Source organism: Lepidothrix coronata, unplaced genomic scaffold, assembly GCF_001604755.1.
Source record: "Lepidothrix coronata isolate B3197 unplaced genomic scaffold, Lepidothrix_coronata-1.0 Scaffold222, whole genome shotgun sequence".
Classification (NCBI taxonomy): domain Eukaryota; kingdom Metazoa; phylum Chordata; class Aves; order Passeriformes; family Pipridae; genus Lepidothrix; species Lepidothrix coronata.
The window spans coordinates 322821-335846 of NW_016690402.1; the positions used below are offsets into that span (position 1 = coordinate 322821).

The window sequence follows — 13026 nt, forward strand, 5'->3', positions numbered from 1 at the left end:
GACATTTTAATGGACAGCAATGACAATACTCGCTCAGCCTGAGATTTCTGTCCAGTATACAAGGGGTTAAAACTTAATCAGGGTTGGGCAGGAGGGAGGAAAAAACTCTCGGCAGAATGTCTCCACACAGAGAAACCGAGAACAGTTTATATGTGCTCCAAACTGCCAAGGACAGCAGAAAAAAGCAACTAGTATAAATAATTAAAGCAGAGATGAGATAAATATTTGGGGAGGGGGTACTGTGGTTGTGTAATTGCTAATGTTGAGGAGAGGTGGACTTCCGTGCTTCCTGGCCTCTTTTGTTCTAAGGTTTCCTACAGTCCATCAATTAGTAGCCTGCCACATGCCAGCATTTTTAGGGTTTAAACCACATTTTTTTAAAAGCTTGCATAAGAAAGATCTGTAGAACACAGGCTGGGATGTGAATTTGTCGTGCAATATGGCTTTATGATTCATTCATTTTCCCAGACTTTATTTCTCCAGAGCAGGTTCTGGGTTGGCATCCTGAGCCCTGCAAAAGATCCACAGGGCTGAGTGGAAGGAATATAAATGCTTCACTGGAGCCAGACTCCGGCTGGGGCAGTTGCTGTCAATAAACTGAAGTTGAAATACATTGACAGGGTGGTGGGGGAGGTGTTCTGCAGTGCCGCAGATCCCAGGCATACCTTATCTTGGGAGTAGCAAATTAGGATTTTTTTATATGTTCACCAACACAGTTGTTTCTTGTTTCAGAGATAAACAGCTACAGCATCAGGAAACCAAGAGAGCCTAGGATTTATTATCTAAAAGGAGAAAAACCCAAACATGTTTTACTAACAAGGAGTGGCTTCATGCATAAATATATATGCGAAAAACACTTGAAGACCATAGAAAATTAAATGAAACTAATATTCAACAAATTAAATATTTTTCTGTTGAAGGAGGGGTAAGCAAGCAAGCAACTCACATCAAAATATTAAATTTTTAGTGGATAATTCCTAAAAAAACCCTTAAAAATAAAACTTCCATTAAAATACTCTTCAGAGCTCAGAAATACTTGCAAACACATTAAAGGGCACAAGAGCTCTATTAATCTTATCAATTAAACTGCTTTGATTTTTTGTGTCTATTTTTCTATGTTCGTATCTTTCACAATGTGGATGGGTAACCTTATAAAAACATCCACTATGAATTGTGGGATTCTGTGCCCTGACAGCTTCTGTGGTAATCTGGGGGTGTCCTCTGGTACCCTGCACGTAGCCCGAGCAGAGCTCTCACTCACACACTGCAGGCAGCCTGCGCGGTGAGCCCAGCCTGGTGCTCTTGGAGACAGGGAAATGCAAGGTACCATTTTTTTTTTTAGCAGACTGTAAATGATTCCTATTCTTTGCTCCACAGAACATCCGATGTGGTGCCCAATCGGCTGAGAAAGCTGCACAGACGTCAGTGTGTGTGTGTGTGTGTGTGTGTGTGTGTGTGTGTGTGTGTGTGTGTGTGTGTGTGTGTCTGCACAGCCAACTGCAGCTGGAACCTCCATTAGAGCAGCCCTATTGATTTCTGGTTCACACTGCAGTAACAGGGATAGAGTGCAGGGCAGGGGGAGAAAAAGGCAGGGGGAGAAAAATAATCCCAGCAGCTTAAAAACAGGACTTAACTGAAGGCATATCAGGGTGTATGTGCATATGTACAGCATATAGTCGCCAGTTTCCAGAGATACACTGCTGAGCTGTTTGCTTAAAAAAGCCACCAACAAAAATCCCCAGGCAGACCAATCCCCACTTCTCATGAAACAAGTCTGCCCAGGTTTCAGATCCCGTGCAGGCATGAACTGATGTTGGATACTTTGTCAATGCTGGTTTTGCACAACAAACTTGTCCGCAAAATGTTTCTGTTTTGTTGAAGGACTACAGGAGATGCACACTTAAAATGGCTCTTTCTCTATGCACACACTTATCTGCTTGGGGATGGTGGGGGAGTTAGAAATACAGCTCGTGTGTGTCAAACACAGGGCATAGAGAGCTCCAGGAAGCTGCTCTGCATTTACTGGCAGTCACTTTCTTGTGATGCATAATGCACAAGGCTGCAAGCTGAGGTGTAAAAAAACAGGGTGGAAAAAATGGTGTTTCTGGTAGTGACTGAGCTTTCGTCTTCGTCTGAGGTTTTTTCCAGCTAATATCTGGGAATAATTTATAGCTGCATGTTAATATATTGTCTTGGTATTTCAGCACATCTGTGAAGAAAATCCCTGCAAAGCAAGTGTGTCTTTTCACAATCACTGCATGTCAGTCTGGCAAACTCTAGCTGTGAGCAGTATACAGTGAAGGGGGGGAAGACCCCAACACTGTTATCTGTTTAGGGGTTGGGGGAAGGGGCGATGGTAATACCTTTAAAAACCCGAAAGGCGGTAAGCCATTATTAGCAAAAGCTATATTGAGCATGCTTGCCAGACAGGCAGCACAGCGCAGCTCAGCTCTAGTTCCGCCCAGACATGTGCCTTGCCATTTTCATTTTAATCAGTCTGCTCAGGATGGCTGCTGATTCATTTTGCAGGATGGCCCCCAGGGAGCCAAGGTGAAAGCCTGAGGCGAGCTGCTATTGCATCAATGCAGCACTCTACATCAGACACAAGGAGGGGAGGCAAGGATTCGGCAGCAGATCGAGTTCAAAATACTAGCCTTGCTATTAAAAAACAAAGCAGCACCCCCCTCCAACAAATAAAACCTCTGTGGAAATAATAAAAAAAGGCAAAAAAAGAAGAGTATAAACCAAACATCTCCCTTCTCAAGTCATTAAATAAAACACAATTATCAGAGAAAAATCTCCTCTGCTCCTTCCTTCCCCTTATACCCTGGAAGCACTGGAGCTGCCATTTCTTTTCACAGTGCCTTATTTAAAAAGGAAAAGGATGCTCTCTATTTCTCTATTTACCTGATAACTAGTGGGGGGTGGGATACCTGATTTAGCTGGAGACTTTGATTTGTGGGATTGACAACCTTATTATGCAGTGAGCTTATTATTGATATTATTCTGCTCTCGGTTGCCATGACCACCTTGTGAGAGACATTCAATTTTCTCTCTTCCATCATCATTATCTATGAGGCCATCTGTTGTGGAAAATGAATTCAGCTTCATTTGCATGACTGATAAGCAAATTTTTTTTTTATCTATTTAACAGAAGGTCATATGCCGGGGATTTGGAGCTGGTGGAAAAAAAAAAAGTGGAGGAAAAAAAAAGGCATCTCGAGAGGATGAGTGGGAGTGCGTGCATTAGAGGATGTATGTGGAAGTAAAACAGATCCCTCAGGCCTGCTAGCCTATCCTACTGCATTTGTCATTCCTGCCAGGGCGACATTTTTTTCCCCCTAAGCTTCTGCACACTAAAGAGAGTGAGAGCTTTTTCCCTGCAGTCTTCTTGAAGCCCCCCTGGTTTTTTTACTCAGTGTTGGTGGGTGTATTTTAATATATATATATATTTATATATATATTTTAATTCCCTGGAATATGGGGTATCTTTTCAGTGTTCAATGAAGAAAAAAGCAGCCTTTTCTGGGTCTCTGTGGTATGCTTCTTACTCCTCATCCTTTCAAAGTTGTAGTAAGCCAGGGTGTTTCTTAACCATGCTGAAATGTCTTGCTTATGTTTAACTTGTAAATGGTTAACGGTGCAGGTGTGGACTGTGTTTTGTGCAGGGTGGGGGTTGATTCTTGTAGCTATCTGGAAAGATTGTTGTGATTTTTGCAGTTGTTCTTTAGCTTGTACTTAAATGTCCATTGTTTGCTCTTTTCGAGTTCTTCTGGCAATACTGCTGTGCAGCTGAAATTATTTTAGGCTGTAGAATAGCTCATAAAAAATCTTGAAGTGTGTTTACTGTATGAACGCATTATGTTGCATGCATTAAGCATGTTGTTGTTTATATAAACTTGCTGCATGTGGACAGTACTTGTTTGATATGGAGAACCCGAGACAAAAACTTCACAGATTGGAATGCTCAATGACAGCCAAATGCAATTAAATAAAAGATTATAAGATACTATGTTTTACTCTAAAGTGACTTTTGAAAACAGTGGATTTGTACTTTAAAGGGGAACACTTGTATAAGAGTAGCATTTTTGAAAGAACACTGTCTTAAATGTTTCATATTGATAATACTTTAAAGAGAAAAAGCTTTGTAAATAATGAGTGGTTAATTCAGTTAACTCCCTGAAAAAATTGTAGTATATACTTCAATTTTAAAATAGTTCTTATAAGTATGACTATAGTCCGTGCACATTTAGTGCAGATTTCTTAATCCTATTAATTTAGTTCTAAAAAGTAGCCAAAGAGTATAAAAGAAAACTACTTACATTAGTTAAAAAGAAACTACCTAGTGTCTTATGGAAGAGGCATTACACAGGTTTGCTTCTTTTATTTGTTACTAACAAAGATTAAACTCAATGGAACAGAAGCATGCCATTTTCTTCTGAGTTCTGAACAACGTGCACAGCCTTATCTAGGCAGAGGAGGGTTTTTTAAACCTTTATTTGTTCTCTGCAGAAGTAACGTGTGCATAAAGTAGCCTTTTTACATAATAAGTGCTTTGCATGGTTGACAATACTCCTTTTAAAGATAGAAAAAGAGAAATGCAGTACTCTCTTTCTTGCAAATAAATACTTTTGGATTTTATTTATAATCTACGGGGAATCTTTTTTTTGTATTTTGCACTTGCAACAGAGAAATGGTCGTGGGTGCTGGATTTCAGGTGGAGAGAAGTTTCACTTTTATTGAGGTCAGCTAGAGACCAGATCTCTGACTTATCTACATTAAGTAGCTTGCTCTAAATTACTTGAATAAAATTCCTCTTTTTTTAATGTGGTTTTGTTTTGTTTTGGGGGGGGGGTGTTGTTGGTTTTGTTTAGAAAACACTCTCCAACAGAGCTAGCATTAACTTGTCATGATAATCTATTGCTGATAGTTTTTTAAAGGGTACTCTTTTCTCCTACCCCTCTGATTTCAGAAAGAGTATCTTGTACATTTTTATAAAGGAATAAGATCTAATGCTTCTTTGGCATCCGCCATATTTATCATGCCTATTGGAATCTGCGGTGGAAGTTAGCTCACAGAACTAGTTTCACACTCAGAGCTCAGCCCAGTGCAGCTCTGATGGCTGTGGGGAGTGGGGGGGTGTCTGAAACGGTGCTAGATTTCTCAATGGACTTCAGCTGGAAGTAATGGGATACTGTGCATTAGCAGGCTGTCTTCTAGCACGCAAAGGTTGAGGTCTCCGTCTTATCCCCTCCTCCCCCCTCCATTTGAATTGTCAGCTTCTTCCTAAGGCTGGTGAATAAAACCTGCTAAACTTCGGGAAAAGCCTAACAGAAAACTCAGTTGATTCCCTTCTCCTGCCCCCCAAAAGTTAATTACCGAGCTTGGTTGGATTCCTCCCCGCCACCCTGACATTTGACTGCTGCTAATTCACTGATTAATCTCATTAATGTGATTATAGCAGGATTTGGAGTTGGCTGCCATTGTTCTGCAGACAGCGCTATTCAGCCCCAGCCCTCGCCGCCCCCTTCGGCGCGGCGGTGCGGTTCCTTCAGCACCGGGAGCTGTCCGCGCCGGGAGCTGTCCGGCTTGTCCGGAGCTGTCCGCACCGGGAGCCGTCTGCCCGCTCACCGGGAGCTGCCCTCAGTGGGAGCTGTCTGCCCGCTCACCGGCCCCGCGCCCAGCGACTGCTCCCGGAGGTAAAGGCAGGAGAGGCTTCATGCCTTCTAATTAGGTGGCGGGAAGATGGCTGTGGTAAAGCGCCGATCTCTTCATTTAAATGCAGTTAAATTCTTTCTCTCCTCCAAAACCTGTCCTCATCTGCGTTCTGTTTTCTGGGATCGATCCATGGGGCAGTGCAGTTTAAACAGCACTTCCTTGCAGCAATGCAGTTTAACTCTAAGAATGTGAGGGACATTACAGGTGTCACCATACTTAGCCAGACTTTTTCATCCTAGTAAAGAGTGCTTTGTTGAGCTAAATGCTTTCATTTATCTGTTTAGGTTTTTTTCTTTTTTTGTGCAACACCCCAGCATATCCAGCTCATCACCTCAAAAATTATGTTTGCCCTCACCAGCACTATTGTGCCTAGGGTCTTTCCTGCATCTACACTGCGAATTCCCATTTTCTGGTGTTTGACAATAGGAAGCATTTTATTGATTGAAAATTGATCTTTTTAAGGTCTCGTTATACATATAAATGACTTTTGCAGTCTTCAGTTGCAACAGTATTTTATATTCAAATTTGTGGATTAGGCAGATCTAAATCAGATAGGAATAACTTCTTTAAGGTAAGGCACTTTACACAGCTCTAGGACTCTGCCTTATTTGGTATTTTGACTTTATTATCTAGAAGTTACATTGTTATCATTTATTATCAACCAATTGCACATGCGCAGTAACTTTTTTTTTTACTATCTTCTCTTTGGTTTGTATTCCTTATGACCATGACCCTGTACTGGAAACTGAAGACACACATTAAACTCTGGTGTGTGAAGGATTTGCCAGGATGAGCAGTGAGCTCCTGCAAATCATGAAATTCAAGATACTTTAAAGACAAAGTGTTCTGCTGAGGAAAATGAGGGATCTGTTAAAGAACACACTATGTTTTAAAGGATTTGAGTACAGTAAATGTCAGTGAAACCTCTGCAGCCATTGTAATCTATGCATAAATAATAATTTAGGTTCAAAACTGACAAAGGGCACTAAAACCAGAAAAGTCCGTTGCTTTTTTTACTATGACTTTTGCATAGTTTCTTAGTCACTGATATAATACTTTTAATAGAGTTTCCTATTTTCTTTTTATTTCCTATTCTTCTTATTTTTTTCTCCACCCAAAATCAGTGTGTAAAGTATTGTCTCTTTAACTGCTTTAGAGAACTATATGTTTAAAGGATGTATAAAATAGGATTGTATAGGAACAGGTTTTAACAGTGACAGCCACAATATGCAAGCCAATTAAGGCTGCTCGTTAGCGGGTATATTCTTGTAATACTCCTGTCAAGCTGAAATTGTACTCCCTTATTGACAGTAGTGGGTTCGTCTGATGCTTGAGTTCTGCTTTCTGTGTTTGTCTAATGTTTCAAGTCTTGTTAGAAACTGCTACCAGCCAGAAAGTAAAAGAAATGGAAGGTTTTCAACCATACTTTACCTGAAATTTGCTAACCTGGCTTACTTAACCTGCAGGAAAAATACTGTGCTCTCATTAATGCTGCTTAAACATGACCTGCATCTCCTTTTCCCCATGGATAATGCGCACTGACGAGACACAGGCTGGGGGAGGGAGAATCCAACCCACAACATTAAACCCATACCCTAACAACTTATGGAGGATAATTAGGGCAATGAATTACCAGTCTCCCAAATTTTTTTCCATGCTGGTCTTTTTGTAAGTGCTTCTAATTTATGCAGTGCCCCCCCCCTCGCCCCCCCCCCCGTAATACTCACCAACACAGGATTTATGTACATTCTACCCCAATTAAAGCAAGTATTGTTTTTGTCTTCAGTGGGAGAAGCACCAGGCTGTTTCTTTGTGTCATCCCGAAGGCTGTACAAGATGAGCTTTTTTTCCCCCAGCTAAATCTCCTTCAAAAAGTTTTACACTACCTGCCATGATATATGTGCCACGTAGTCGCTTTCACTATCACACTAAGGCTAGCCAGGATGTAACAGAAAGAAGCTAGCTCTAGCAGAGAGAGAAGACAAGCCTTGATTTTTCAAACACGGATACAGTTACCCAAAGGTTCTGCATGTAAACCTGACATTAGAAACGCTGAGATTCATCTGTAGGGGTGTAGATACCCCTATACACTTACAAGGGGGGCCCTTTCATCACCAGGTGTGCGTATGTGCTTCTCAGGCTGCGTTGATTTGTGTGGAAAAAACCCAAACTGACATGCCCTCGCTACGACACAAACATGGTAGCTCTCCCTCCGCGCTACGAGGAGGCTTTTCTCCCCGCAGACCCGCTCCCCCCACCCGCCCCCGCCCTGCGCGGCGCCCTCCGCGCTCCCCGCCCGCACCTGCGGCCCGGCCGCTCCCGAGGGCTCCGCGCCTCGGCCTCGGGGGAGCCCTGCGAGTGCGGGGAGATGTAATCAGAGATGACAGAGAAAAATTAAGGAAAAAAAAAACAAACAAAAACCCCAAACCACGAGCGAGGTGGAGAGATGGAGGGGGGGCGGGGGAAGAGACACGTAAGTCCTTTTTTTTTTTTTTTTGCTTTCTGAGGGAAACACTGCGTTTTCCACCAAGAGCGTGGATGTCGTGAGGGCTCTGCTATTGTTAGTCCCTTCCCCAGCAGGCTGACTCTCCTTTGAATCCTTGTGACAAACTTCCCTCCAAAAACCCCCCTCCTGCCATCGGAGTGCGGCTGTGGAGCTGCTCTGACGGCTCGGGGTGCAAAGGGCTGGTATGCGGGGACTCGCCTTCCCTTCATACTGCAGTGTGTTGCCTGGGCGGGGAGGGAATGGTAACCTCTACAGTAACCGACATGTCTGGTCTCCACACGTCAGGCAGCGGGCTCGGGAGGGATTACCTCCCAGGGCTGGAGGAGGGTGTTCCTTGTGACTGTCGGGTCAGTCTCCCCCGCTTCTGTCGCGGCCAGCAGGGTCTGCCCGCGGTACCCTGCCAGCCGCGGGGGTGCCCGCACCGAGCAGAGCCGCGCAGGGCGAGCCGCGGCGGGGAGGGAGGGAAGGAGGGAGAGGTGCGGGGAGGAGGGGGCTGCAGCACCACAATGGCAATGAGGAGGGCAACGAGACCGGCAGGCGCGCGTGTGTGCAGAGAGGGCGTGTAGGCTGTATGCGTGCGCTAGCCAGGGTCCTTCCCGTGCGGAACAGCCTGCCCGCGGGCATGGATGCGGAGGGCGGGCGGGACCCGGCGGGAGGCGCGGCGGAGCCCAGGGCAGGGGCCGGGGCACGGCAGGGCTGAGTCCGCGGGGGCGTGCGGAGCCGTGCCAAGGCAGGGGGGTGCCGCCGCCTCCGCGTAAAGATCACAGCCTGTCACGCTGCTACCGAAATGACATTTCGGGGACGGGTTTAAACGAAGCGACTCCCCGCTGTCAAGCCGCTCCCGTCGCAGGGACATCCGGCAGCCCGGGGGCGAGCCCCTCAGGGAGGCTGCCCGCGGGCGGGTGAGCGCCGGAGGAAAGCCTCTGCACAGCCGTGCGAGGCGTGAGGTGCCTCTTCCCAGTCATTGTCTGTTTGACACGTTTAGTAACGCGGTCCCTGGCTAAACGCAGGCAGCGAGAGCCACAAAATCCACGTCAAATTGTTGGGGAAACGCTGTTAAGGGTTTGCACATGCAAATCCGGCCCTTTTTGCGTGCGAGCCCTGGTTTCTGTTTGGGCCGTTGATCACATAAAGTTGAGCCGCGCAAGTTGCTAACAGTGTAAGGCTGCTTTGTAAATAGTTAATTTCTTTTGTTTCAAAGGGGATAAGATGGTGTGGACAGGTAAAATAAGCGAGGCTTCAGCAATCCAGCTGAATTAATTCTATAAACCCTGGAGTGGTACCCCAGGGGCAAAACGATGATTTTCAGTCATTATTTTCTTTTCGAGATACATTTAGAGACCTAATTGTTGGAGGTTTTCTTTTTTTTTTTTTTTTTCTGGGGGGTGTTCTCTATCGGAGACACCATTTTACGCCAGCACAGCGGCAGGGGAGTATTTTTAGCGGTCTCCCCTCCCGGGCGGCTGCGGCGTTTCGGCGTTCCCCTCCATTGGGTGGAACACGGCGCCGGCGCGGCGCCCCCCGCCGCCGGGGAGCCCGGCCGGGGTGCGCGGCCCCAGCCCTGCCCCAGCCCTGCCCGCCTCCCGCCGCGCCGCGGGGGCCGGGCCTGCGCGGCCGCGCCGGGCACTGCACCGCGCCGCGGGGCCGGCGGGATGGATGCGCGCCGCGCTGCTTAAAGGATGCGGGCTGAGGCGGGGTAAGTCAGCAATCTGCTACGGATGCTGTTCTGCTGCAGTAATGTGGTCTCTAGGGGAACTCGGGCTTGATGCATGCTACGCTACCTAGGCTTCCTCCAGCCCGTCGCCTCTCTGCTGCTCTTAAATGGAGGTTACAGCTGATCCATCAGCCACAGAGCTACACGCATGCCCATCTTCTCAGCCTTCAGTGGTGGAAACTTATTAATTTCTGCCTTCGACTTCAGGCCCGTTGGTTTCCTGTCTGAAAGCATTATTACTTTTGTCCATGTGGCAAAATAATTAGCATACAGATGAGAAGGGATCCTGCCTCTGAGCCTCAGTGGCAGGAGAAGATGTGCAGTGGAAAGTTGATTGGATGAATGGAGAACAAATGGTGGGCGTTCAAAAGCATTAGGAGAGTTTTGTTGTCGTGGAGCAGGTTTGTCAGTTTTCTGGGTGAATCTCGTAAGATGGAAGGCAGGGTGGCTGGTGCTGAGACGACTGCTTGACAGACTGTGGCCTACTTGAAGGTGCACGTTTGGACTGCATGCATAGATAATTCCTTTGGACTACTTTGTTTTACACTTCTGCGGCTTTCCCTTTGCTATTCCCTCAAGGTAAATATGTCCTTTTATCACTGTTGTTTGCAGTGCACTTTGCTGTTGTTGACGAAGTGATGGAAAGTTCAACTCTTTGGGCACTTAACAAAGGAATAGCTGGGGTTTGTACTTCTCCCACCCCAGTTCCTCAACACATACTCCTGAGCATAGAGCTGGAGGAGACTGAGCACCTCAGGGGGCCCGATCCTGCTCTCCCTGAAGTCAACGGGGAGTTTGACATTGCTTCCAGTGAGAACGGGATCGAGCTCTTAGTGATTGTTGTTTTAATAACGATAGCTGGAAATGTCAGATTTCTACCTCCTATTTTCTAGAACAATGTGGGCAGATCTGTAAAATTAGCAACTACTGTTTCAATGAAAGCCCAGCTGTGATTAGCTTTGATTGGTGTGGTATGCATTTTGGCTGAAAGGAAAAAAATGCTTATTTAACACAAACTCACCAGTAATGCTAAAACCTAAGTTGTTGATTGACAAATTACTAGTGATTCTCTCAGTTCCAAATATCTCCCTTATATATGTGTCCTTACAAAGGTTTCTTTTTTGAGAGGAGAAAACAAAAGAAGAAAATAAACAAGCTATCTGTGAATTATATATTTTTTTGCCAGATAATAACACTGAGTCAGACTGGAATTCCACTTCTCAAACGGAGCATCTATTGATAGGCATTTCTTATATAATTCTGATACTGTGTATAAAATATGGGGGACTTTAACGTTTGGTTACATTTTCTTTTTTTGTGTAGTCATTTAGGAATATTTTTATCCAATTTTAATGATTCCTTATCTCCTAAAAAATGGTGATTTTCATTTTAACTGACCTAATTTTGAAGCTGCAGCTAAGGTTGGGGTTAAGTAGAAATTTTTATTTGTTAATTGTCTTTACATAGTTCTTGTGACTATTGTGGAACAGTTTAATAAATTATTTGCTTTAATTTGAGTGGTGTGGGGGTTTTTTACCCTTAATTATGTTGTTTTGGAGAACAACAGCTACAGTTCCAAATGATGTTTAGTTTTTACCTTTCTCTGCTTTTTTATTTTTAATTGTCATTTCAGTTTTGTGTGATAGTTTATTCTTAAAAATTGCCAAACAAATAAAAGTCTTTGTCATGTCACTTTGCAAAAAAAAAAGGGAAAATATTGGGAGAAACTGTTAACCCTTAGTAGGCAGTTAGCAGGTACTCCTGATGATTTATTAAGGTTGATCAAGTTTGGTATGATAAGGTTAAACTTGGGTTGGTGTGTTGTCATCTAGTGAATATGTTTGCAATATGAGGCATTTAAAAACAATTGAGATGGTAGCATAACACTTTGAACATTAGAAATACAGAGTGATGCAAGACTGTATGTAATGAAACAGGATTTTTCACTGGGGAAAAAAAGTAATGATTATGTTTTTCTAAAAGCTACATTGATTTATCAAGAGAAACAAAGAGAAGAGTAAATGATTACAATGAGTAAATGTAGAATTAGGTACATTTTAAACTAATCTAACAATGGATTCAATTTTGTATGTATTTTACAGCTTGAACTTTCTGGAGAGTGAATGTTCTTCCCCCCCTCTCCCCCCTGTATTTTCACCAACAAGGGCAGTGCTAAACATTTGCAGTGGTTTCTTAGTTTTAGATTCAAATACTAAGTTATATGCCCACATTTTCAAAAAGGGCATCAGTTTTATTGTAATAGTTCTTAGTTCATAGTGTGACTTTGTTGTTTTACTCTGTAGTCTCGGATCTTACATATTATAGAATTGAGCAACTGTGTGTTTGGAGACAAAGACAATTAAGAAAGAAGAGGCGCTACTTCAGTGTAACCAGAGGTGTATTATTTTTTCAGATTTGTTAAGGACTATTTTGAGGGTCTCTTTTTTTCCTGTTCTTCTCTATTTTGTTTAATTTTTGTGTTGAAGAGGTGAATAAGATATGCAAAGGAGTATTTTGATTACATACACATACATGCATACACATATGCAGCAGTTTATTAACTAGGCATAGAAACTTTGCCGTGTGAATGGCAGAAAAGGTACTGTTTTTAAAACTGTTCTGTGCTGGTCAGGCTTTTATTTGGACTCCAGAAGAATGAAAATATAATTCTCATCCATCAGCATTTCCACAGGAAATCAGCATGGGCATTTCTTTCTAAGTGGATCGCACATTTATAAAACAAAGTTGTCTGTGATAGAATCTATTTCTTGATCAACTCTGAGAACAGTAATTGTTCTGTTGAGAAATTCAGTGATGGAAAAGTACTTTGATATTAAATAGGTATACAACACTGAATATCCTCATGGAAATACTGAATTTAATACTACTTTGGCTGAGCTTGATAAACATTTGCATCATGTTGATCAACTTTCAGTAAAGATGTGAAGTTCTTGATAGTACAGTACCAGAAAAGTTTATGGCTGTGGATTACTTGCTGACCTTTTCTTTGTCGTAATAATGATGAGAAGTACTAATAAGATTATCAATGAGGTTTTAAACAGAAGAGCAGCCAGATTTCTATGGAATG

At 43.6% G+C, this 13026-nt stretch overlaps 1 protein-coding gene across 26 annotated transcripts in view; it reads left to right on the forward strand.

The window, feature by feature from the left end:
• The window catches only part of MYT1L (myelin transcription factor 1 like), a 325160-nt gene that overhangs the window by 20546 nt on the left and 291588 nt on the right, over window positions 1-13026 (forward strand). Inside the window, exon 1 of one of the 26 annotated variants that reach the window (XM_017833832.1) lies at window positions 1251-1323. The exons of 17 other annotated variants lie outside the window; for them this stretch is intronic. The gene's annotated coding sequence lies outside the window, so the exon portion shown is untranslated. Of the gene's footprint in view, window positions 1-1250; window positions 1324-3208; window positions 3425-3520; window positions 3539-8552; window positions 8572-9108; window positions 9127-9153; window positions 9172-9231; window positions 9384-9900; window positions 9921-9948; window positions 10518-13026 lie in introns of those variants that run through there. 8 more of the 26 variants (XM_017833833.1, XM_017833838.1, XM_017833836.1 and 5 more) reach the window with 8 other exon arrangements.